Here is a 27354-nt window from a genome sequence, read left to right on the forward strand (position 1 = left end):
GCTTGGAAAACCAATTTTATTCACTTTAGTTTGCTGAATATAATGGTATCAATGCTCAACAGTGGAAGATAATTAACAATCTTCTAGGAAGGAACACAAATACCGTAATAGGAAAAGTGAGGTTATCTGACGGAAGTCTTGTTGAGGAAACAAACATTTGATGGTAGTGCAGTCAGCTGATACGAGCGCTGACAATCAAGGTCAATCCACCACACAGTCACACGGGTACCAAGCAAGCCTCTTATACTCACACACACTTCAACAGTTCATTCATTTTACACTGATCCTACAAGTGTAGCTGATGTGTTGAGTCAGCTAAAGCAATTGATAAATAAACGATCTTAAGGCTTTGATTCTATTCTAATGCAACACTTATGAAAGATATTGCACATTATATTTCGGGAATTTTAAGTTTCATAATTAATTTATAAGCATACAAATTGGAATCTTCCTTGATAAGATGAAACAAAGTGTGGTCATACGTTTATATATATATATATATATATATATATATATATATATATATATATATATATATATATTGTAGTATGATTAATTATGATTGTAACTATTGGTGCAGACGTCAAGGAGTGAAGCATGTTGACCAATAAACTGAGAAATTCTGAACTATGTTACTTTACAACTCTATTCATAGATTTCTTTCAAACTGACCATAGTACTGGAATTTTGGTCAGTATCATTCCTAGGAATATTTTGTTATTTTAAATTTACACACACACACACACACACACACACACACACACACACACACATATATATATATATATATATATATATATATATATATATATATAACAATCCTTTTCTTCCATATCAGTAGAATAAGAATATTGCGTATAACTGAAATATTTGAATTGTAAGTAAAACGAATCCTCTAATAAGTCGTGGATCTGTTTTTGAGTTTCCAAATTCACAAACTCTTGCCTTAAAATCTATATCATATCATCGCCACAGCTCATTGACTGCCAATAAAATATACCAAATTGTGAATAAATCTATAATTTTACTTTGCAATCTCTATCTCTACACATTAAGCTTGTTTCAAAACTTTTAGATACAGTCAACGTAAAATTAATATGACTTTAACATGTCCAAGGCAAATTATCGTTAAAGCAATACACTACAAACATGCCAATATACTGTAAGTCATGATAAGCCTTCTCATTTTACCCATTATAAAAGCATAAAGGTCATGTTACCATGCAATAAACCCCTGCGGACAGAGGTAGTCATTTGTTTAGTAAATGTTAAGCTTACATTAATAGTGTAGGCATAGGGTAGGTACAGTATTTAAAATTGGACGAATCAATTAAATAATACAAAAATACCTTTGAAGGTGTCCTATATAAGGATATTATATTAACAGTAATAGTAAGTGCTCATTTTATAAATTAACCTTTATTAATTCAATTACAACACATTATTCTGAGTGAACGCTCAACGTTAGTATCCAACTTGTTTCAATATTTATAACAGGCCTATTATTTAATTATTTAGTATGAATTATAGGTTTCTAACTCAAATAACTGGATAAAAACAGGTAATTGGTTGTAGAATAACCGGACAAAACTAAGGGTCGCCCGCTTCCCGCATCCTGAGGTTTCCACATCTGTGGAAAAACGACGACATCTGTCAGTACGAGTCCTAGGTCGTTACACGAGACTCGATGGAGTCGTGCCCCTATATCCGATACTCAGGGCAAGACACAAGGGGTGGGACTCTCTTCCTCGAATCATTTTTGAAGAATATTACACTATACGAATATTTTCAGTCAATATTATACGTATAATGATAAATGTAATATTCGTCCACTTCCATACGATTTTGACACTCAGCTAAACAAGTATGCTGATTTAGAAATGGGTGATAGGGTTATGTTCAGCCAGCCTTACGGCCCACACGAATTTCTCTAAGGACCATAGGTCTAGTCGTGGCGAATGTGCTAGTGTAATAAATTAAACATTAAGTTTGGAAATAAAATTATCGTTCGCTTAGATCTCTTTAAATCAATTGTTTGTTTGGTTAATATATCTTGAACGTGTTTAGGATTAGAGTTCTATTATATTTCTAAAGATTATACTTTGTCTGGGTATTTCCGAAGAAGCCCGCCAGTTTCATTTTAGGTAGATTTTATTTGCTCAGCTTATTTAACATTTCTTCATTGACGACCCCGAATAAACTCAAGGTCTATTTCTAAGTAGGCTATTTGATTAGCAATACATTGACGCACTCTGAATAGCGAAAGGTAGTCTTGGTATTATTAAAATCATAACACGATTTTTGACATTTGCCATAGTTATATGTTACAAGAATAGAACACAACGTTTCAAGGATTGCGATCTATTCTCTTCTTCAGGCGTCAAAAAGTTTTAAGACGTAAGATTGGTTATTGAGACTGTTATATGACTATAGGAACTTAGTAAAAGGTACAGGGATGTCCTATAATAGGTGTGATATATTATTTTACCAGTAGAATAATTTGGTTAAAGTGTTGTTACGGGCTATTAAAATATTGGCGTTGGTTCTATGAAACGCTGTAAAACCCTAATAAGGGTAAGTATTTTGGAAAATAGATGTGGGCCTATCAATCAAACCATGACAATTACACTTTAAAAACACAGTTACCACCATGCACGATTTGCAATAAAACAATGTTGTAATGTAACTTATTGTATAAACCAGTTGCACTCCTAATCATCGTGGTGTTATACAGGTCTGAAGTACAACTAACACAATGTTTATTAACTAAAAAATCTGCTGTATACACTCTCTATAAAACTATGCCTTATCCTTCAGTATTAGGGATAATTGTGTAAATAATTCTGTACATTAAAAAAGACACAAAAGAAACGTTAACTCGTTAATTGGTGAATTGGTTGAAGACCACCAGCAGGTTAGGCAATTAAAACGTATTGTCAAACTCTTTGAGTTTTTGTGTCTACTAATTAACGTGGCATTTTCCCTTAAATGACGGACAGTTTCAGGAAAAAGTTCATCCTGAAGTTGTAAAGACCTTCTCCAGCCAAACTGTATGGACATCCGATGAATATGGAGGATTTGTATTTGCAATGTTAGTCTTTCAGCTTTTACACTTTTTTAACCCTCGCCTTATTCTGCATAATTCAATTTCTTCAGTAAATTTATGGCGTTAACTGGCGGAGAAAGTTGTTAAATTCACGAGATTCGAGCTGGCATTCCTTGTGTTTTAGTACGAAGCGTATTGATGTATGTCATATAAGCAGAATTTTTTCTATTTTAAAGTTGAAGATGAGAAATAATTATTGGGAAAACTTCCAAAGAGACGTACATTGACATATTTTCTAGATACTCATTTTTGATATTTCTTCTCCGTTTTATTAATTTAATGTGTTCCTAATACAACATTCACATGATCCTAGAGGCACGTAACCTCTTTAACCAAAGTGTTATGGGTTCTTTCTCGGGGAGATGAAGACAATTTTTTACATCTATATAGGGTGTTCTGAAAAAAAAGGTGCCCATAAGTCAGGGCGTGATTCCTCACATCAAAATAAGAAAAAAAGGTCTAATTAACATAGGTCCGAAAATGCTTAGTTACTAAGTTATACTGGGTTGAAAGATTTCGTCTGAATTTCAGTTCCCCTGCTGCAACGAAGCCCTACGGGTATTTGTTGGCTGTTAATTAAGATGTACAATTTAGCGTATACATTATGTAAATGAACTGAAAAATTGAATAAAACCGTTTCCAGAACCTGTAGCTACAGTAGTAATTTTTAAGATATGTGACGAAATACGCGAAAACTTGGTCCCCCGAAAAAAAACAAGTTACATTTAGGTTTGAAGCAGATTTACTATGTTAAATGTACAATAAACACAAAATATTTTTTCACGGTACTTGTAGAAAATTTAATTTCGAAGAGAAAGATGTAATAAAATAAGTCTATAATAGACAAACGCAAACTTTAAAAAAATAATCCTTAATTACATACAAAAACGCATGAAAAATAGACAAAATCTGTTAAGCTCTCTACAAATGTAATATTGAAATTAAAACAGCTGTTTTATTAAAACAAATTAATGAGTTACTATTATTTTTTATCAAGTAAATATTTTTTAACAATCATACATTATCATACATAAAAAAAGTTATCTGAATTATCATTCAACAAAAAAGTTACACTTGTCCTAAAAAAAACTATACCACGTCACAGTAGATGTTCAAAATGTTTCCCCTCATTCAAAATACAAGCATCCAGCCGTCTTTCTCATAGACTGCCGAACTCTTTTCGAAGATCCCAGGTGTCTCACGTATCCTTTGAATCCCGTTAAACAATCCTTATTCGCAACTCTTATATGGTATCCACAGGCGAGTCGTAGACAAGCGTCTTTAAATGTCCCCACATAAGAAAAAGTCTAGAGGATTGAGGTCAGGTGACCTTGCAGGCCATGCTACTGGGGCTCCTCGACCAATTCATCTGTTTGGATATGCTTCATTTAAAAATTCTCTTACTTGTAATGTGTAATGAGCTGGAGCTCCATTCCTGCATGAACCACATGTTGTTGCGTGTGTATAGTGGCACATCTTCGAGTAACTCATTCAGATTAGTCGTCAAGAAATGTAAATAATTTTCACCATTGAGCGTATCAGGTAAAAAACTAATTAAAAATTTTATCACCCAGAATAGCAGCCCATACGTTTATAGAAAACTGATATTGGTGACGGTTCTCTGAAATAGCACGTGGATTTTCAATTGCCCACATGTGAGTATTGTGGGTGTTAAGAATAGCCATTCTTGAACAATTTTGCTTCATCAGTAAAGATAATGTAATTTAAAAAATGTGGATTTTCTGCACCTTTTGGATAAGCCATTGGCATAGCTGAACACGAGGAAAGTAATCTCGAGGCAAAAGAGCCTGGACCCTTTGATAGCGATAAGAATGCAAACTGCTGCTCGTGTAAAATCTTCCAGACAATTGAATTACTAACACCGAAATCCAAGGCTAGTTCTCTAGTACTTCTTCCAGGATGATTTTCTATTTCGTCCCAACACGCCCTCCTCCAATTCAGCTGTACACGTTGTACGTGGCCGTCCTGATCTACCAACTTTTCCAGATTTAAAGGTTCCCGTCTCGCTTAGCCTTCTATGAATGGAAGAAAAAACATTTTATGAGTCGGTAACTGTCTATGAGGAAAATGTTCCTGATAGAGTCGTCTAGCCTGACGACTGTTGCAATGTGCAAGACCGTACATTAAATGCATGTCTGCCATTTCACCATTAGTGTACATAATATTCATATTACCTGCCATCATGAATAAGATATTATTAGCTATCAAAAATTAACTTCAACGGCACTCGCACTAACTTGTATTAAAGTACAGATCAACACACGCACTTAATGAGCAATGGAAAAATAGCTGCTTGTAATGTTTATTTAAATTATTATAAACAATGTTACATTGTTAAAAACATATGTTTTAAATAGAAATTATTTTGTTTCTCAAATCAAATATTTTAATAAAACAGCTAAACAGCTTTTTTTTTATCCCGTTCCCGATTCAGGATTCCGCCCCACTGGTCTCTAAAAAGTTACAGAAATACCTGTAAGAAATGCATTGCTGCAAACATATGTTATTAAGTGAAAGAGCTTTTTCAAATTTAATCAGCTGTTCTTTGTAAAACATATATCATGCGACCAAAGAAATATATGTTTTTTATAATTTAATTATTATTTTAAATTTCTTTACACTTATAGTTTGAAAGCATAGAGTAAGCTTAAGAGATCAGCAAATTTTGTTTCAATAAAATAAAAACCATACGCAATTTCGTTTAACATCTGGAGTTCATAATCATTAGACTGTAATAATATGTACCTAATATATGCCTATTTTCGTTTCAAAAATTACATTGAGCGCCATCATTTATTACATTCGTATTTGTGCAAATGAATTCGACTTTTGACTCCTGTCCACGCTGGGCTAATATAGTTCAATTGTGTACAAGAATCATAGAATATTAGAGAAAAATTCCAGTTATTTCACAAGTGCATATTGAGACTGTTTTTAAAATTTAAATCTTAAATAGTTCATGAGCTTGGAGTATCTTTCAGTGACTATTTATTCAGAAGGGTAATAAGGACGTTCAAAAGAAATATGCCTCCTATTGTCCCAATTTTTCTGCAGGAAATTGCGTGCGAAGCCGTGGGTAACTGGGTATCTGGTTTGTAATTGGTATTTTATTGAAAATCAAGAGTGTTCATTATAAAATACTATGAATGTATTGACGAAACTAGCTGTTACCCGCGGCTAATCGCGCATAATTGCTTTTAATAAGTAATATAAAGACTTTTCTAAAGATTGTGTGCGAAGCTGCGGGTAACAGCTAGTTAGTTTATAAACATCTCTCTTAAAACCGGATGCCATAATAATGTTTGTTAGTAAGTAATAGTATCGGCCTAAACATGTAAACGGTTTGGTGTTTTATGAAGAGTTATAATGTTACAAATTTGTTATGCCTCTTGTTCCTTGAATTTTGCAGTCTTAATGAGATTGCACATTCGCAACTATCCTGAAAAAGTAAATGCTTTGTATTCTGCCTTATATTGTGTAGCTTCGTTAACACATTACATTAAAGCAATAACCAACATTTGAATGTCCCTTAATTACGGGCAGATTCATTAAATTATTTTGTTAACTGAATTTATCCTCACATTTTTACACAAATTCCACTAATAGTTCAAACTGCATTTGCTCTTACATGGTAAAATCGGAACAAGACCAGTTCAATTTGGTTTGAAAAAAAAGAAATCGCTTTATTGTCTTTAACAATTTCTAAAGACCGCTTACGAGTTATTTAGAGGTCGTAGGCCTCGTACTGGTAGCTCGTGAGGTGGACCATTATAGCCACACTCCTGCCTACTTCATGGTCTGAAGTTCTTGTAAGTAAACACAAATTATCTTCATTAATTCATTAATCAGATAAACCACCCATACAGTACTGTAGATTCCTTGTCAGTGCTGCAGTAACATCTAATAACATCTTACCTAGTTTGTAATCTGTCCAAATTGTGTTTGGCTTGAGCTGTAATTACGTTCATTATAGCATTAAAATTTGGCGAAATTAATTAAAATTGTATCTTTTATGAGCCGTACGGTAGTAATGATGAAATTAATGCTGCAAGAGACTTGAAATTTGAATTGTTTATGTGATTATGATTATGATGTGAAGCATTTAGATAATGATCGGAGCAATAATAGAATTGTATATCTTAATATTAAGTTACGAACACGATCATACGAACTCGAATATATAATAACCGTGCTTACAATATATTCTTTGTTTAAAGTCACTTTTTTAAGTTGGATAATTTGAAAGTATAATTGATAATATATTAGGAAACCGTTTATAAGCATGTGTATTACTTTGTTAGTCCTCGATTTGTTTTTTTGAAAAAAAGGCGTAGGGAAGGATAAAGGAAGTTGTAACTTAAAGAAAAGTAACGCTTATTAATAAGACAGTATAACAGATACCACGGCTTGCTTTGTTGTTATTTAAAAATAAAACACTACGTTTCGAGGATTGTAATCTATTTTATTCTTTAGCAAAAATCAGTAACAGTTCTCGAATTAGTTGCTGGAATTGAGTCGGCTGTTTTGCAATTATATAAGGAACAGGGTGGCCTGTTTCATCGTCAGCCTGGTTTGTTAGTAAACAAAATTCTTGCCTCAAATAAGATGAAATTCATGGCTTTGTCGTTCTTTGGGAAAGACACATTTACATATTAAAATATCTGTGGTACTAAAGTCAGTAACGTTTCCACGAAATCTTTGAACGCTGGCAAATATACAATGCCAAGTAAGGACACAGTTGATGCATATAATAATAGTTAAAATGATTTATGAACTTTGTCTTTGTTCACCTCATACTTCTATAAAAAACTGTTTTACTTGTTTAACTGTATACAACTTTATAATTTTTTGCACTTAAAGAAGAAAATAGATTCCAAACCTTGAAATTTAGGATGCTATTTTGTAGCATAAGACGATGGCAAATTTCCGAAATATTGTTATCCTGTTATCACTGAAGTGTAATCATGTAATCAATACAGTAAACCATAATATTTGTTTTATATTCTTTATTAATGAGTGTTAGTTTTCCTCAAGTAACTTATCTCCTATATCCTTCTCTGCGCTTTTGTTTTAAACAAACACAAATCCAGGACTAACGAACGAATACACATGCTTCTAAACGTTCTCCATATATATTTAACTATTGAATCTAACTGTATAACCGTATAATAACTGATCCTAGCCAAAACATCGTGGAAATGTCATCAAACGTCTCTGTGTTGAGATACTTAGTTCAGTTGTACCTCTCGTGCACACAAGTATAAGAATGGTGTTCAGTTACGAACAAAATCATACATAAAACATAAGGAGGATCAGAAAATTTTAATGTTTCAAATTGAAAAAATTAACAAATTATTACTTTACATGAACTCATCAAGAATGCTTAAAACATAAAAGCAGCATAATCTTGGATAAAAGGAAGTGTCGAAATCGGTACAGGAAACAATTTATAGGAGAATAAACCGTTCGCGCCATTTGCCATGCTACATGAGGCATAGGGTGCTACAATTAAGGGGTCATAAAGCGACATATCGTGGCGAGAAATCGAAGAATAATTAAAAAATAATTAAAATGTATAACACGGAGTGAGGTAATAGTTAATTTGTCCGCGGGGATGGATGTAGACGTAGCACGGGCGAGGATTTATGTCCCGCCGGAGTTTTATTCTTCCTAATAACACCTTGGGCTCGCTAAATATTCATTAAATGACTTCATTAGGTCGGCAATAAAGTCTATTGATGTTAAGGACACGGCTATTCTAGATGGCTGACGGTGATGCGCCATTAACGCGATTAACATTAACTTACACGTACAGGAGGAATTATCATAATTTGGAGATTTTTGGTCGAGAGGAGAATATTTCGTATTTAAGGAAATAATATTTTGGATTAAGTTGGTTCTGAAAATAACAAAATGTCCCTGAGATGCTATATAAGCAGTTATTTGGAGACATGTCTCAAGTTGACAGAGATATTATTTTGAATTTGGTTATTAAACCATGTCTTCTTCGTCCACGAACATATAGCGTGTAGCGTAGAACCTGGAATTCTTATTCTTAATAAGAAGCGTATTCATTCGTTGACACAGAAATCAAAATAAAGTGCTTATGGACAATAATGTGAAGAATTTGGTACGTAGAAGAAATAAGATGACAGTCATAACTGCAGGAGTTGTTAATCGTCGAGATTTCGGTACTTATAAAGTGAAATTATCCCAGAAAAAACTGTTTTCAATTTTCGTCCTTAGTTTTAGGTTATTTCAGTAAGAGGAATGCACAAAATCACATAATATTTTGCATTAATGGCTCGCAGTTTAACTTCGTACAAAAGAGTAAAAAAGTATTTAAAATTATACAATACACAATATTGACTTTAACATTATACAATTAATTAATGTTTTACAACTTAATAACCTCTGAAAATGTTGAGTTCGGCTCCATTAATTTCACCTTCTACTTACTGCATCTTAAATCTGATGCTGTCACAGACTTGACTCCTGGAGTCTGGAGTTAATATCCGGCTAAAGAGGTTCAAACAAGAAGAAGCTTTGCACTGTTTCAACATCAGACACACCTAGACTAAAGAATTAAATGTAATCTAGATACGCAATAATGTGATGAACTTAACATTCGATATGAATGAGCTTTTCGACGTAGTCATGTGACAACAATCTTTGTTGTTTTGATGTTGTTTATATTCGAGAAAAAATCGTAGATAGACCGTTGCAATCTTTATGTTCTTACGTTATTAATATATATCTATTTATTCATATAATTTCAAAAATATTTTTATAACATCGTAGAATCCAATCAAATAATTCTGCATTAATGGCTTTGCAGTTTTACTCCTGAAAATCTACAATGATAATCTTGATTTTAAAATTGTATACACTTTTCAACTTTAACAAAAAATTAAAGAGAAATTGCTTAATATTTTAATAGGTTATTTTAGCTCAGAAATGTAAGTGTTTTTGACCTCGTACTTTTAAAGTCACCAGTTGACGAAACCACTCTGACGTAGTCGCCCTTAGAAGATTTATAGACGGAGAATGCTAGTAGCTCGTCGCTACTTGTACAATACAATAGACTACTTACATATGTGTCCGAGAAGTTGTAGAACACATTTATGGCTACCCGCATGTTATGTTACCCGGTGTTGTACATGAACGCACACGCGGTTCCCCACAATGTCGACCACCACTACAATGCGCGTATTGTGTCAGCCGTTCACTGCCTTTATTAGCAATTTATCTGTTAATGTTAAATAGATAGGGGGTTGGTGTGACAATCAACACAAGAGGTGTTCAGTTGTCTCTATTCAACCGAAATTAATAGATAAATAGAGTTATTTTCTGATAATATAAAGCGAATTCTCTTTTAAAATACTACAATGAATACTTGGTGTTTTACTCATATTAAATAGCAATATGTAAAATGATCTATCTGTTATTAAAAAACGTACAAAAATATTTCTTACGTGATTATAAAAATTCTCGTAACTAATTATGAAAATGTCATGATATAACTTTGGATTGTAATTTCGTACGTTCTGTTATGACATAAAAAAGTTTTTATTTAGAGAAAAGAAAACAATTTATCAATATTAACACACACACACACACACATATAAATGTTGGACTGGAACCTTATTGAGACAAACGCACTCACTTTCATACCTATAGAACAAGCTGAACGGTTTTCAAATTTATTTCAAAATATGGAATAAAATGTCCGGTGGGAGTGGAAAGGAGGAACTTTAACAGTGTGTTAATATTATATTACAAAATAATGCCACCGAACATGTAATAAAAAGAAGAATTAATTGATCTGTTCAAAGTAGTATCGAAGGACTCGGTAACGAAAAACGTTATAGCAACTAAATAAGCTTCATCACATGTGCTATTATATCACATGATAAAATGTAATAATAATTGTACATATTGTTTACAATTTGTTTGTGTTAGAGTTTTATATTTAACTTTTAATTTTTACATTTTGACCCAAAATCAATACAGTTCTTCCTTGAACTGACAGGAAGATAGGTACAAGTTTGAAGGATTTTTCTATCAAGAGTAACATGGACAGACAAACAGTCCGGCAGATAACGACACAATTTGAAGGCGTCGGGTTCAGTAAAGAAGCTTATAATGCTGATAGATGTCAAGAGTATAGTAACAAAAATATTTTAGATTTAAAATAACAATCAGTATTGATAAATAAAATAATAATAATAATATAAATGACCCAAGTATAAGTTAAAAATGGCCATCGATTAATAAACATATACTACTACCGGATACTAGCATTACAGTTATTCTATTAAAGCAGTACCAGTTATAATGTAAATATATTTAAAATCTACGGATACGAATTATTCGAAATAAATAATATTCTATAAACAACGGATGCTATTAAAAGTAGTAGCCTGCAATTCATATCTGTGGCTTATTTAGCGTGACAATATGTGGATGTCACTTTCATCCACACTAAAATGTTAAGCTATTTTATTTTCGTTTATGAAAGCAACTCTATCACTCACAAGTATGATGCAACCACTGGCAAAGATGGAGTTAAGACTAAAGTTAAACGTAAGTACTTTAAAACTAATTTATTCAAATTAGTAGAGATTTCTACTATCCTGATTTTGACTGTATAGTATGGCTGTTATCCTTATAAAAACTATCAATTACAGATTCGAAATTTTACTCTGCCGTGTAGGGAGATACACGTTTCTATATTGATTATTGGATAAGTCAGCCTAATTCTGTTCCAAGCCATATCTTAACATGCATAACTGTCTGCATTCCAACAATGTTACCGATTAGGATTGTAATAACTTATGTAATATAAAATTATAGGTTTTATAGGTTATAGGAAGACTTTCATAATAGTTTAGTTGCAGTAAAGTGTTTGACAGACATAATTAATATTACAAATGGCTATGCTATGCCAAGGAGTTTCCTTTTCCGGTTATTGCTATTGTCGTGTATTACACCGAAAGCATCACTAGGCAAGCAAGATATCATCAAGCAAGTGTTTGATTGTCTGCACCATAATCTGTTAATTGTAAGTACCACCTTTACGTACTTACATTTCTGACGGTTTAACTAGTATTGTATTTTTTGCTATTTTTATTTTCTTGTATAGATGAACCGAAGCTCAGGCCCGAAGTTGTGTGTCACGTTATTCCAGGGTAGGTCAGATAATTAGGAAAATGTCATGCCCGTACAGGGATTCGAACCCTTGTCTCCGGGATAAAAAGCTGAGACGCTAACCACGCGTCTAATTTCATTTTCATTTTCATTAACATCGTCCTTTTTCTGTAATAATGGTTTATTTAAGTTTGAAAATTTCAAAATTAATCACATTACCGATCTAAACTTTGAGGCCAAGTGGTGTTAAGATCATATCTAACACTCTTGGAAAAATATCAATCGTAGGGTTGTATAGATCACCCAATGGATGTGCCGAATCTTTTTTTACAAACCTCGAAAATCTTATAAATTGTCTTTTCTTAAACTCATCGAAATTTATACAATTGGCGATCTAAAATATCAACGTTTTGGATCCCACCGACCCCCTGACCCAAGCGGCTGCGGGATGTTTTAAGCTCATTTAATCTAAATTGGTCCGTGAACTCCCCAACACGAGTGACTGCTATGACGAGTACTGCCATCGACAACGTCATTACAAACATTCCTAACGTCACGGTCTCTCTGTTTTGAATACGGCTGTCTCCGATCACTTTGCGCAGGAGGTTTGTGATACATGGATGTAAAATAAAAACTCAAAAATCATCTTTTAAAATTAAAAGAGCTTTCAATTTTCAAAACATTTCCAATTTGAACAATTTATTAAAAAACGAAACCTGGAGCTTTTTGAACAGCTTTGAGAATGTCAATGACATGTATCAAGCTTTCAATGACCGTTTCATTTATTATTTAGACGTTTCGTGTCCTTTTAAAAAAATCAAAAACAATTTCAAACCCAAAAATAATTCCTGGTTAACTAAAGGGATTCTCATTTCCAGAGATAAACTCAAATTTTTTTCACTCAATATTTGTCCAAACACAAAACGAAAATTTTTAAAACATTTTACAGATCATATCGAAGGGTCTATAGAAAAGTCATTCAAGCTGCTAAAGCTCATGACGTTAATAGAGCCCTGAGAAATTGTGAAAACTTTTCTAAAAACTGCATGGAAAATAATCAATGAATCGGCACAAAAATCAAACTTGGACCGAAACCTTGAGTCTATATCAATCAAAAATTAATGAACGCGTAATTGATGATCAGTTGCAGGTTGCCAACGAGTTTAATAATTATTTTTTCTTCTGTGGCGTCAACTGATTCGTCAATTTCAGAACCTCGATATCATGAAATTGGTGTTAGGGAACCGGTTGCATCCATGGCTCTGGCCCCTGTGTGTGTGGAGGAGTTAGCTCGTGTCGTATACAGGGGTTACATTCAAAGAAATCGTTGTGTGACGCTAACGGGATGTCAGTTTGGTTACTCAAACGTTGCTTTAGGTACATTTTGAGGCCACTCACAAAATTGATTAAATTTTTCATTTGAATCTGCAACTTTTCCATGTCTACTGAAAACAGCTAAAGTTATACCGATTTTAAAAAAAGACGATCCTTGCAAAACCAGCAATTATCGTCCAATTTCAATTCTTCCAGTATTCAGCAAAATTTTTGAAAAGGTTTTCTGTGAAAGACTTGAAAGCTTTCTAGAAAGCAATGAAATTCTAAATCCTGATCAATTTGGCTTCAGGAAAAAAAGATCAACAGTTGACGCTGTAAACAGTCTTTTGAACAATGTTGTTGATGGCTTGGAAAGGCGAGAACAAGTGTCTCAGCATATTTCTTGACCTATCCAAAAGCATTTGACTGTGTGCATCATGAAACACTGTTGCACCAGATACAAAAAATGTGGCGTTCGGGGTCTGCCAAAACGCGTGGCTTGCTTCTTATCTTAAGAATCGAGATCAATGCGTGCAAGATTTCGAATGTCATCTCCCTGAGTGTCCCTCAGGGTTCTATTCTTGGGCCTATTCTTTTTTTAGTTTACGTCTGTAGACTTAACTCAGTGATCCCAGCATGGTGATCTGATTCAGTATGCCGACGACACGACTCTTTGCTTCAAAGGGAAAAACTACACAAGATTTGGAAATCACGTCATTTGTGGAACTGACTTCATGCATTCAGTATTTTACTGACAGGAATTGAAAACAAAACCAATCAAAATCAAATGTCATCAATTTCTGCCTAAGACCAAGGGAATTTGCAAGGCAAACCTGCTGTATTTGTGGACGATGTCCTTTTAGAGGAAACTGGATCCACGAAATTCCTGGGGATGTACATTGATCAAGGTCTGACCTGGGACGACCACGTTAACAATATATGTGCTAGAATTACTTCTGGCATATTTGCCTTGCGAAGCCTAGCTAAATACTGTTCCCCTGAAGTCTTAATGACGGCATATTTCGGTCCTCATATATCCGCACTTTGCGTATGGCTTGAGACTGTGGGGGGGCTGTGCCAAACACAAGATGGAACGCGTTTTCAGGCTTCAAAAAAAAGGCAATTAGAATTATTGCAAAATTGAATTACAGAGAGTCGTGTAGGGACTCTTTTAGGGAGCTGGGTTTGCTGACATTGCCCTGTCTCTATATGTTTCATGTGATCCTGTACTGTCAATCGAAGTGCACTTTAGTCCGGGGCAGGGACTTTCATCAGTATGAGGACTAGAGCCAGGGACAACTTTAGAGTCCATAGTCATAGACTGGCGGTATCTCAGCATTTACCGCATCAGGTTGGCGTCGGCTTAATCAACAAGCTCCCTGAAAGTGTAAAAAAATGCAACTAATCAAATCCAATTCAAAACTCGTCTCAAATGCCTGTTGGTGTCAAAAGCATTTTATTCGCTAGAGGAGTTTATGATGAGTCGCTGGGATATCTAAAAATATCTTAAATTACCCAAAATTTAAAATCTGGATCCAAAGATAGTGTGAATTAGTGTGAGTGAGTGAAATGTAAGTCTGACTGTGTGGTGAGTGTGTAGAGTATTTGCTGTTTGAATATATGACGACTGCTATACAATGTTATATATTGTCTAAAAAGCAATAAAGAAATGATTTGATTTGATTTTAATGTGTTTGGAATTATGTGTTTAGTTTACACGTATTGTGTGTTCCTAATTTTACTGGCACAATTGACAATGCATTGAAATTAATCACATTGTAATATAAATATAAGAGTAAATGAAGTGAAGTATAAACATTAAGTTAGCAGAATAAATCATTTTTAGTAGCATCGATATAGCACTAATATGTACGAATTTTGCGCCGAGGAGTTGCTAGAAACAGCTCCTCCAGCTAACGATGAGCACTGGAGGGTGCAACCAACACCTTGACAGTGCATGGAAGCCGAATTCCATGTAAACTTTCCACTCTGGTTATTTTTAGTTTTTCTGGGCTATCATTGAAGATGTTCATGTTTAATTTATCATTTACTTAAACTAATTAAAATACAAACATTAAAATAATCTTAAACGAACCTTGAAACTAATTTTACTTTGATATATATTAATAAAACCTATTTTAACTAAACCATATGTCACTGTAAAATTTGTTAAATACAATGGTGTAAACGTCACTTTTTTATTTGCGTTATCAAAATTCGCAGTTCGAAATTCATAATTCGACTGACCTTCCAAATATCATAGCTTATAAATAACCGAAATCTGAGGCTTGTAAAGAGAGCAGAATGAACTGTAAGATACGCGATCGGGACGGGGAACGCCGGAATGGATACGCGATTGATTGAGCCTCGAGGCGGCAACGACACGGACCCTGCCGCGAGCGTAACAGCCGTGTTACAACAAAACACACTTACAGAGGTTTCTGCCAACAATAGCCGACAAATGTAGTTCTGGAGTGTTAACAAAACTGGAACAAGAACACGGCTCCCACTACACAGAACTGCACTCCACTTCTGGAACGGTCTCAATTATTTTTCCATCTCAAAGGGAAGGGACCTCGTCCTAGTAAAGAGAGGTTGTACGATTTCCTTGGATGAATTGTGTAGTGGAATCAGTATAGCAAACGTGAGGCGCTAATGATATTCGTTAGAAGTTCATAAAAAGTAAATCATTTTATAAGTAAGTAAATTGCAAAGAAAATAATTAATACACTTTTTTAGAATATTACATTATCATCCATTGAGTTTTGTGCATTATATTTGTATATTTGTATCAACCTCTCGCCCACTCTTCGTTTCTCTCTCAGACGAACCCTCACTTATCATCATAATAATAGGCTATCCCTACCTCTTCTATCTACACTAACAAGTTCAGGGCCAACTTTCCCTGGACTCAAACTAACCCTCAGACCAATAAACTCGTCTTTCCCTAAGAATGGACTTTCCTTTATCACACTAAACCTCATTTCACTCCACAATTATAGTGTGATTCCATATTTAATCAGTAATAAAATGTCGTAAAATTACCTCAAATTGTTGATGATTTTGTTCACGCACACAGTTGAGTACATGACGTTATACTTCTTTAATTAAAGTTACAAAGGGTGAGTTTTATAGTCCAGAATAATAAATGTCTTTCTTAGAATTCATCGACAGTTACATGACTAGGCGGAGTATATGCACTTTCTATATAAACGTATTATGAGCTAACACCCGTACGGAGATGCCACAGCTTACAGTTATCAATCAAAATAAAGGTAATAACCAAAGATAAAATAGAACCACAGTTACCCTACATTAAGTAGTAAATATATTTTATTTGCATACTCAAAAGCAAATCACAAGGGTTTTTCAAACTTTTCCACACGCGATTCAAATGTTACTATTAAGTATGAAAATAAGCGTTTTCTCTTTATATCTTTCAGTCAAAGTTCATAAGGTTTTTTTATTTAACTGATTATTATTATTTTTGAATAGATACATAGTCAAAGGTTTTATCAAAATTTAGTGTTTTAAGTTTAGTTTATTTGAATTAACATAAATATGTGCGAAATTCAATAACATAACAACACAAAAGCTATGTATAACCAAACCACAACATTCTTTACTATGGTAAGAAAATAATCAAAAGGTTTTTTTTATTTATTTTTGAATCATTGTTCACAAAACACTTTTTAAAACATCCATTTTATGACTTTTAATAATTTTCTCACAGTTTTGAGAAACACTATAACTCAATAACCTTTTCATGTCATGAAACCTAACCTAATGAAATAGAAATTCTTGGATGACGTTTCTTTTCGAATTTAAATTTTAAAATCAGGTCATGAATGTATTTAAACTGAGTTCTAAAATAATATTCTTTCAGAGTTATAATTCCGCAGCCGAGAGTTCCTTGCATAACGACCTCAGGAGGGGATGGGAGACAAGGATAACTATAATAAGGAAATACGAATTGGTCATAGTGTAGTTTTCCTTAAAATATTGATAGGACTCCCCTACAGTTCGAAACCTTACTGTACATATTCCATGCATGGATTCGGATACGTTCTGTACTTGTTTACATACCGATTACATTCTTTAAATGTTTTAATTACTTTAAATATCTCAAATGTTCAATGTATTTACAACAGTGATTATATTCTGCAAATATCTTTGTTTATGCATTCCTGTATCTAATGTTCAGGCATAATGTACTCACGGTTTAAAAGTGTAACACTGCCATAAGTCACGAGGAGGTGTAAAATGATGTGGGGAATGGGGGCGCAATATTTAAGTTTTACAGAAAATTCTGGTATTTTCACCCGATTACCAAACATGGAAATGTGGTGACAGCAAAGACGTAAAACAGCCAGAATCATTTACATTATGTAGAGTACAGAAAGCGCCAGCAAAGAAGTCCATTGAATGACAAGCCTATCGGTGACGTGTCTTCAACTAACCAATAACATCACGCGGTGTTGCCAAGTTGTGTCCTAGTTCTGAGGCAATGTCAATAATTATCAAGTCTTAGTAGAATATGAGGCCTGAGTGTCCACCCAGACACATACACTAACAAATATGTTTGTTATTTTAATTGATCATAAGTGGCCAAACAACATTCTTATATTTGGCAGTTTGACAGAAGTCATTGAGAACAGTACGCGATTGTCACCTTTAAAACATTTTGAATATCATTAATAAATATTTTGAGACAGCCTATGGTAAATGTAAACATAAAATATAAAAACCATGTAAAATTATTGATGTTGAGCAACAGATAGTTTCTGATTACACGTGTTTGCATAACAAAGAGGAATAAGTATGTAACTACCACTGACAAAGAGTATGACTTCTTTCATATATTACCACGATGATGAGGACGGAATACACTGTAACTGTTATGAAGTGATATCATAACATACATAGAAAATACCATTACAACATTTTTAATTACTCAATATCCCCTTATTTTTTACTTTACTATACATAAAATAATATTATAATGTAATTTTTAAGGATAGGCCTAATTATCAACAAGGAACATAATGTATCAAATATAGGCCTAATAATAGAAATAGTTATTTTAAAATCTCTTATGTACCCGCAACTCTTAAGCTTGTCTCAATAAAGTACAAATAAGTGATTTATAATTTAATCGTTAAGGTACGGTAGCGATTTTAACGAAATAACCTAACTTCATGATATGCTGTAAAAACTCAAGGAAATTGGCAAACAATCAATCTTCACTACACTTTAGTGTTGTCTCCAAGATCTAAGACTCACAAGACCGTTCTCATAACTATCATGTAATTTTTCTGGTTTACACCGCGTGGTAGCTGGTTTAAAGGTAGCTAACAAGCTTTAAGGCTGGTTGTGATAACAGCCAATCTGTGATCAGAGGAGTCTTCCAGAGTCGGGTTCCCCGGTGAATGTTTGTTTTCCGGAATGGAGTTCTCCTATATAAATAAATATATTATATCTCGAGCTTACTTATTGTTTTATGTTTATGTATGTTATCGTTGTTTCTTGTCATTGTTATGTTAGCTATTGCTATTATTGTTAAACTGTTATTGTTATTATTTATACTGCTTTCCTCGTATTACCTCTATTTATTGAATTGTTGATTTAGTTTATTAGTTTGCCTATTGAATTAGCTTATTGTTGGTTGACAAAAAAAAAAAAAAAAAAAAAAAAAAAAAAAAAAAAAAAAAAAAAAGATTGCTTGGTTATTGAATTGTTGTTTTAGTTTATTAAGTTTGTTTATTGATTTAGCTTGTTGTTGGTTGACGTGCTTGCAATATTTTATTGTTTTGTTCTTTGTTGATACCTTTGTATTGTTTTTCTATAATTTGTATTGTCATCTTGATATCCTTATCTGTAAAATGGTGTATTACCGTTGATAAATAAATAAATAAACACAATTAAAATATCTCAATATTGGACTTGAGTTAGTAATAAATGCTTTAACGCTATGCAAACCGGAGAATTTAGATTGTAGTCGTTAGCGTAACATGTTGAATTGAATTTATAAATATTTAAAGTTTATTATTATCGAATATGATATAACGATAGCAACATTCTGACCCCAATGTACAGACAAACCACTGCTTGACTTTAGCTGAATCCAGCACTCAAGCCCTCGTATTCTGAAATATATTGTGTCCAAATTAATTGTTGCGATATTTTGACAATAGTCACCAACTGTTCGATGTGGCAACCATGTGCTACTCTGCTATTGGCTAAGTATTACTCAAAGGACTTCTTTAGTGGCACTCGGCATAGTTGAACTGGAATTGGTATATCGGCTGTAAACTACAAGAAGTGTTAGGTTAGGTTGTACAATGTACAGTATCAGCTGTTTTATAGGTTAACGATTGGCGGGATTGTAGCAGAACACATGTTGAAGGCCATAAACCGGGACAAATTGCTGTTAGCGCTGCCGGTACGTGCTGCTACCTAGTGTACTCGCTAGTAACTAGCGGTGCAGTTGTTACCGGCAATAGTTTCAATTCTTTCGGTACACAACAGTCACCCCAATATTCCCTGTTGTGCCGACGATAAAATATTATTTAAAGAACCCCACTTTTTTGGTACCTTAAAATATCAAATTAAATTTATTTTTGAAAGTTAATGATTAAATTTAATTAGATATATGAAATTGAATGGTGAACTGGAATTTTTGAAACCCACATCAACTAATGAACGCAACAAACCCCGTTATTCGTAGGATTGCTGATTTTAAAACGAGGGACATAAGTACAGTCTTTATAAACCCTATGATTTGAAATTATCTTTTTTCCAAATTAGTTAAGTGCGTTTCAAATCGATATTGTGGAGATACGATGTTTATAATTTTGTTACATATAGTTAATCACGGTAGGTTAATTGAGACTAAAACAGTGAATGACCATAACTAAAGAAGAAGTATACGATTGTAGGGAACAGTGGGATATTAGATAGGGCTATTAAGTTTTACGATAACTTCGCACAAATATAAACGGTTAATGGCCAATTAATAATATTAATTAATTACCTTCAAAGGGAAAAGTAACATTATGAGGTAAACCATAACAATTTACAGTTTGACTCAGTTTGAAAATAGTTGACCAAGTTTTGAAGTGAACCAAATTTCAGAAACCGCTCTTTTTGTTGCATTTGAGTAGACTAATAGGAGTATAAAAACCAGATCTAAAGACAATTTATAAACCTCCATTATTTAAAAGAGATGTTACGCAAGGATTGGTATTTGACCTCTTTCTATTTATGATTTTTATCAGTGCTTTTACTGAATAACTTGTAAAAGTGCTGATGTTAAAGTATTGATCCACCTCCATACAAATTCACGTAGATGATACTGTGCTATTACTACTGGATTCAAAAACTCGAGTAAACATCTAATGGAGTCTTAAAGGATAAACATGGATATAAAATATTTCCAAGCCAATAATTATTTAACAAGACGAAAGAGAGTAACTCCAGCAAGGAGAAAAAACACATTTTTTAAAGTTATAGCACAAAATAAAAAAATCCTTTTCCTATCGTAATAGCAAAGAGCGGAAAAAATAGTTTGAAATCATGCAAGATAAAACTGTTTATAATCATTAACAGAACCATTTTCTTCAAAAAAGACAGATCAATTGATAATGGATTACGTTTCTCTAAACTAAACTGACGTCCAATGGTGTCGTAAGAAGGAAATAATGGATTTAAAGAATAAATGACCAGATACGGTAATAACAAATAACAACATTTGGTGCACTTGAAGTCTTTGAGTCCTGTAGAATTAAGAATCACTAGGAGAATTTACTCTGTAACTAGAGAGAGAAGTTTTGCATTGCAGTGAATATAATGTAATTTGCTTTGTCACAGCATGTACGGTTGGTATGACGCACCAACGCAGATACACAATCCTCAAACTCAAACTGACTTTGGAAACGTTAGGTCTAAAATGGGTGTGGTTTAATTACATTTTAGTAGTGTTATTAATGCTTATATTTTCAGTCCAATTAATACCATTTCAATCCTATTCCATCATTATTAATACAGTTTCATTATATATTTTTATGTTAATGGTTGTCGAAAAGGATTTCTTTATTATTTAATAATGACCAGAAAGAATTAAGTAAAAGTGGTACCTATATCCGGCGATTAGTGATTTTTTTTGTTTTTTTAACAAAGACTACAGTGAACATGTATTATACTCGAACACTTGTATCAAAATCGAAATAGTTTTAATATAGTTAGTTATTAGAGAGTACAAACTGCACCTAGAGAAGAATTTCGCTGTAAGTTGATACATATGATACAAAAATAAATACGTACGTATTTAGTGGTTGTCAGTCAACAGGATGTACCTAATCCTTGATACATTAAGGATATAATTCAAACATTACGAAATAGTATTGCGTACCACAATGAGTTTCTTTCTTGTTATATTTATGATAACTACTATGTCCAATGGTATTAAAAACCTAGCAGTAGTACTGTTTAAGATGTATAAGCCCATTGAAATCTTGCTACAGTCGGTAGATGGGTAGAAAGTCAATGATTTTGAGAACCTCTTAATCCCACACAAAAAAAGCAGTCAGCTTTTAAAGACTTGAGCTCTTGTAGATAGGGAGGTCTTATCCTCCGAAAGCTTGTTGAAGGTGAAAGCTGTAAGATGATGGGAATTTTAAGAAGCTGTGAGGTCCAAGAGACCAAAACTCCTATTTTCCGGATGATTCCAGAGATCATGAACTTATCGGAAACCACCTATCGGAAACTCTTATAGCCTGGGAGATGCAAGAGACCCGTAAGGTGGAGATAAACTAAAGATTAGAAGCTTTGAGCAAGAAACAGGAGCTACATTTGGAAGCTATAGTGGAGGATCCTAGAGTTCCAGTGAGTTGAAGGTTACAGTAGTGGTCTATTATGCTTAATGCTGGAGGTATCTACGTAGAAAGTGTTTCCTGTGACTAGAAGCCGCTAGAGGTTGGGTTTCCCTCGGAGGTGTACACTCAAAGGTTTTCAGGAACCTGATAGTTCAGTGTCCATACATGTAATAAACAAAGGTCGCTTATAAACTATGAATGAAATATACTCTACCCAGAAGGTCTTGCATAGTGAAGGAGTTAATAAATTATGTCTTTTGATTTAATATTTAAAATTTATATTTGAAATTAATATTTGTTTTTGAGATAGTAAAGTTTTAAGTATATGAATAACTAATAGCAAGCCCCCACTATGCACATTCCTGGCCTTCGTTTTAGGAAATATATTAGCTGGAGTCTTGTTCGTTTGTTGAAACAGTAACTACATATTAAAAGAACCCTTTAAATATTCGATTGACTCTAACATATGGCTTCTTATCTTTAAAGAGAGGCAAAAAGGATTACAATGGGTTTACCCCGTTGTGCTAAGGTAAAACTAGCCCCTCTAATCTAAATAAACTTGTCTAAAATAGTTTAACCAATAACAGAATTAATTAAAACTATATAAATTGAATATTTCAATTCTTTTAGTTCATTTGGTACGGCTTTACCATAAAACACGATCTTTTGTTGATTAACTAACACGGTCTGATTTGCCAGTTACAGGTGGTTGAAAAAATAAATATTACTGTGGAACATTGCCATAGATGTGCTTTAGATTGAACAAAACATTCAAGAAATTTGTGCACAGGAAATTTTGTTGAATCCTGTTCTTTATTCAGCCATAAAGCTTATATTAATAGTACACATCTCGACTCGTTTAAAATAACCCTTAAGCAAGCAAATTTATATAATTGTAGTACATGTATTGAGTTTTAGATTTAAATGTGAAACTTGCCTTAAGTTTAGTTTGAATTTAGTTAAACAGTTTTTGATCTGACATTCCAATGAAAGTTGTATTTCAGTGCCTATCTTCACCCAAAAAGTATTAGGTTCAAAGCAAACACTTATAAATATATAACTGTAAGTTAGTGGATTCGTAAGTGTCTTAAATTAACAAGACAAGTTTCAAAGATATTATAAGAAAACAAATATCCTGAATAGAATCGTGGTGGACGTTGTGATGGATTATTTTAAGAACCAATCATTACTACATCCGTTAACGATACACAAATATGGACAAATATAACGGTTAAACTCAAACAACTTATCTATTCCAATCATCGGCTGATACCAACTAGCGATTTTCATCGACATGTAAGTGAAATAAATTACGAAAACTTATTCGGCCGTTTTAACAAGGTCGTGTTTCCACCATAAAGATAGGCCTGTCAACATAATACACGATAGTTAAGCGCGTTAGGTTCAGTTCTGTCTGCGTGTCTGGGACCTCTAAACTCTGTGCCGTGCTCCACACACCGCACTCACACGGCCTACATACCCGGTGCTCGCCCGCCAGTATACCATTAAACTTTATACTCTTTCATTGTGCCGTGCAATTACTTTATTCAACGATATCGATTTATTTATAGGACATCAATATCAGGCCCCATTAATACCTTATTGTTTATACTTTCTTTCCAGAAATACGTGAAAGTGCAATACACCATCACCTTACTGGACATAGATTTCGGAACGATATTTATTTAACAATGGAGGAAAGTTACCACAGTTGTGAAATGTAATATATAGTTGCTTTTAATAAACTCAACCAAACGACGAAATATGTTATAAATTAAATATTTGATTTTTAATGCCTACTTATCACACTGCCTTTTTAAAATCCATTCTTATATGTAGACTTCTATGTTTAAATTTCCATTGGGATAAAGAAATGTTCTTTAACACGTGCTTCCCACTCATATATGTAGCATTTTAAAACTAAGCACAAAATAATGAAACTTATTTTAAGTATTTTAAAATTATACATACTTATATTCCTGAAAAATGTAATTAAGGTTCTTTTAAAATGATTTTACAATATTGAAACAAAGGAAACCAATTTGTAAAAATGTTTTACGAATATATATTAATAAAAAAATATTATATAAATGGCAATAGCCTTATTTAATTTCAATAAACATTGAATCGCAAAAAGTACTTGCTCCGCCGGGAGTCGAACCCGGATCTCTCACTTGCCGATTACTTTTTGCGATTCAATGTTTATTGAAATTAAATAAGGCTATTGCCATTTATACAATTTAATGTAAATAAAAGTCGTTTGACAGGTATTTGGTCTTCCGATCATATGTTAGTTTGCTTATTTAAACGCATATGTGACAGATACGGCCAAATACAAAATAATTGAATCGGAAAAAGTAAGCGCTCTGTGGTGTAATGGTAGCACATTCACCCTGCAAGTGAGAGATCCGGGTTCGACTCCCGGCGGAGCAAGTACTTTTTGCGATTTAATGTTTATTGAAATTAAAAAAGTATTATGTAATACTAAATGATATTCCCTTTTCCCGTAAGAGGAATGCAATAAACAGTTTACCCAACAAAATCATATGGGTTTACTGTATTTTGAACTAATTTCTGGAAATTTTCCCAACCAGTTAGTGGTAGAATTAGTAAGTATTTGAAGTAGTAGATAACTGGCATTTAAACGTACCAGAACGTCTAATATATAGTATTAAAACTTTAGGGTATTACACTTGTACGGCTTTATTGTAAACAAAGTACCAAAATCTGCAAGTAAGATTAAACTAGTATGATTGTACAGTAACCACAATTAAATGACCATGCCATTGTGTACGTATATTTAATTAATACTGGGATCAGAAGGGAAATTACAGTAATTTTATTGGACACTAAAAAGTTACATTATTTTATAACAGTATTTTAATAAGGTAAAATTTACATCCAAAATAAACCGTAACATATTTTGTATGCCATTTATATTTGATTACATGAATTCCAAAACTAGATTGTGAAAGTTCAAGCAGAACTTACACAAAAATAGTAGGGTTACTTCCTTATATTTTTACATCATCATCTCACTTAGTATTTTGACTTTACATACAATGCCGTTATTAAAATGTGGTATTTCATTTTCGTACAAGTACACTATATGTTAACTCCATATATGATTTAAAATTTAGAATTCAGTTGGGTTAATAAATAAAGTTACATTTACTTAAAAACTTTAAATATGTTCAGTACTTGCGTCAATTATAATTTTTCAATTAACACTTCACAATTACAATGAATTTCACAAAAGCATTTATATACAGTAATGCTTCAAAATATGAATGTTGTGGCCAAATTTGAGTAATCTTTATTTGTATTTGGTTATACGTTTAATCATAACACGAAAGTAAAAAGAATTATAACACTGATAGAACCATTGCACATTGTATGGCCTTATCCTTACCATTATATTAAAAAAACCTTATGATTGTTTAAATTGTTAATGTAGAAATTTGGAAAGTATATTTTTTATATATGAAAGCTATAAATACGTATATAACATAATTATTTGATTTATTATGCATTATTACGTTTACACGGAGTATAAAAGGATCGTATACCATACCATACAAGTTTAGCAGGTCTTGATAATTTATTCAAAGTTTCCAAGGAGAAGTTTACGGTGAACGCCATTTGTTATAAAACGTGGCGTGTAATATCGCCTAAAACAACGCGTATCTTGGTTTACAAAACCAACATATTACACCAACGCAAAGTAGTTTAATATTTTCCCCGCACCAGCTATTGTCTACGTTCTTTATATGTCTCATTCTCAGTACTTTAAAATAATGTTATGGCAGCTCTGTTATGCGGGACTCGCAGCTTTATGTACTTAGAGTCGGTGGTAAATATATTAACAAAGGCTAAGTAAAAACTAACATTTTGTATAATGTTATTCCTAAAACTAAAATAATTCTAGACGGTCGGGTATTACTCGGTTAATACCTAAACCAAGAAGGTGTATGCCGGTAATGGGGAAACTCGTCGAACACGACTGGAGTTATGCCCCACGATAAATGAATTAAAGGATAAATTGAGGCATAAACTGCAAGTGGCCGCGGGAAATTGTTGCATAAACAATCACTGGTCCGTCACGGGCACGGAGACTACGTTATAGACAGAGGATTAGCTAGTGGAGGGGGTACTTACTGCAGTAAGAGCAGCGGCTCCAGAAAGGCGACTTGGGGGACTCCGCACTCGTCCACTCGACTCGCTCCACATTCGAACAGCATCTTGGAGCCGAAGCCGGTCCGGAATGTTAATCGCCTCTCCCACTCCCGCCTTTTGGGCGCTTTCTGACCAAAAAACCAGCCCGATTACAGATACCACCGCGTCCATCTTAGTGTCAAGAGGGAAATCTTAATGGGTATCGGTAATAACATAGTGGTTCATTCCAGAGCCCGCGGCCACGGCACACATCCACGACAGATGTAATCACTGCCTCGATCGGCTCGATTGTACACATCGTGATGAATTATCATCTCAAAATATAACCCGCTTTTATACATTTTCCGACACTAAAACCGAAAGATATTGATTACGACTTTCCGTTACTGCACTAAAAAGTTGCCCCCCTGGCGTTTGGCAAATTACCAGACTCTCCTGATTGCCTGGTCATTATCAGGAGTTATGGCTTGTTAAACAGTTTTATTGCTGGTGAAAGAGACATTTCAGTAGTTGATGAACCAGCAGTTGGTGGTCGCAGGAATGATTTAGTAAGGTGTGAAACGATTTTTTTCACGAACCAGAATACATCGCTAAACGATCAAGAAAACAACCTGCCATGGTTCATTAGAATTTTAATTTTTTGATATTCACTACACAATTCCTATGTAATGTTTTATTGACTATTCACAGTAGGAGAATGGAACCGAGACGTCA

At 33.5% G+C, this 27354-nt stretch overlaps 1 long non-coding RNA gene across 1 annotated transcript in view; it reads right to left on the reverse strand.

Moving 5' to 3' along the window:
* Nucleotides 1-26707, reverse strand: part of LOC124365759 — a 99049-nt gene extending 72342 nt beyond the window's left edge. The window contains exon 1 of the long non-coding RNA XR_006922742.1: nucleotides 26623-26707. This is a non-coding gene — a long non-coding RNA (uncharacterized LOC124365759). The remainder of the gene's footprint in view (nucleotides 1-26622) is intronic.
* Nucleotides 26708-27354: the final 647 nt, after the last annotated feature.

Source organism: Homalodisca vitripennis, chromosome 1 (genome assembly GCF_021130785.1).
Source record: "Homalodisca vitripennis isolate AUS2020 chromosome 1, UT_GWSS_2.1, whole genome shotgun sequence".
Classification (NCBI taxonomy): Eukaryota; Metazoa; Arthropoda; class Insecta; order Hemiptera; family Cicadellidae; genus Homalodisca; species Homalodisca vitripennis.